Below are 1,381 nucleotides of genomic sequence, written 5' to 3' on the forward strand. Positions count from 1 at the left end.
ATCACAGGTGTGAGCCACCATGCCTGGCTAATTTTTCTATATATTTTTAGTTGTCCAGCTAATTTCTTTGTATTTTTTAATAGAGGTGGGGTCTCGCTCTTGCTCAGGTTGGTCTCGAACTCCTGACCTTGAACAATCCACCCGCCTTGGCCTTCCAGAGTGGCAGGATCCACCGCGCCCGGCCTAAGGTTATCATCTTAAGGTAAAAAAATCTTTTTTTTTTTTTAGCGTAAAACATGGCATTTTGCCGTAAGTTAATATGCAAATGACAGGCAGGCCACACGGCATAGTGACGAACAATTTAGACTTTATCTTCCCGTTCTCCCCTTTCATGGGTGTGACGGCCGCCTATCCCTGTACCCTCGTGCTTCATCTTTTATCTCCTCCCACGTTGTGAATATCAGTCACAGAGGGAGCCCACGGACCCTCTTATTTGTCACTGCAGCGTATTCTGGGACTAGGGGACAGTTCCCAGGTCCAATCTGAGCCTGCCAGAGAAAAAGCGGGTCCTGCTCCCCATGCACTCGCCTCCAAAAAGCTAACCATGGCCCAGATGCGGTAGCTCACCTCTGTGATCCCAGCACTGTGGGAGGCCGAGGCAGGAGGATCGCTCGAGGTCGGGAGTTCGAGACCAGCCTGAGGAAGAGCGAGACCTCATCTCTAGTAAAAATAGAAAGAAATTAGCTGGACAACTAAAAATATATAGAAAAATTGGCTGGGCATGGTGACGGACACCTGTAGTCCCAGCTACTCGGGAGGCCAACGAGGGAGGATTGCTTGAGGTCAGGACTTCGAGACCAGCCTGAGGAAGAGCGAGACCCTCTCTTCTCTCTACTAAAAATAGAAAGAAATTAGCTGGACACCTAAAAATATACAGGAAAAATTAGGTGAGCATGGTGATGCATTCCTGTCGTCCCAGCTACTCCTACAGTCCCAGCTACTCCTGTCGTCCCAGCTACTCCTATAGTCCCAGCTACTCCTATAGTCCCAGCTACTCCTGTCGTCCCAGCTACTCCTATAGTCCCAGCTACTCCTATAGTCCCAGTTACTCCTGTTGTCCCAGCTACTCCTACAGTCCCAGCTACTCCTGTCATCCCAGCTACTCCGGTCGTCCCAGCTACTCCTATAGTCCCAGCTACTCCTGTAGTCCCAGCTACTCCTGTCGTCCCAGCTACTCCTATAGTCCCAGCTACTCCTGTAGTCCCAGCTACTCCGGTCACCTCAGCTACTCCTATAGTCCCAGCTACTCCTGTCATCCCAGCTACTCGTGTAGTCCCGGCTGCTCCTGTCGTCCAGGCTACTCCTGTAGTCCCGGCTACTCCTGTCGTCCCGGCTACTCTTATAGTCCCAGCTACTCCTGTAGTCCCAGCTACTCCGGTCA

This window comes from Propithecus coquereli, unplaced genomic scaffold (genome assembly GCF_000956105.1).
Source record: "Propithecus coquereli isolate 6110/MARCELLA unplaced genomic scaffold, Pcoq_1.0 Scaffold997, whole genome shotgun sequence".
In the NCBI taxonomy this organism is placed as follows: Eukaryota; Metazoa; Chordata; class Mammalia; order Primates; family Indriidae; genus Propithecus; species Propithecus coquereli.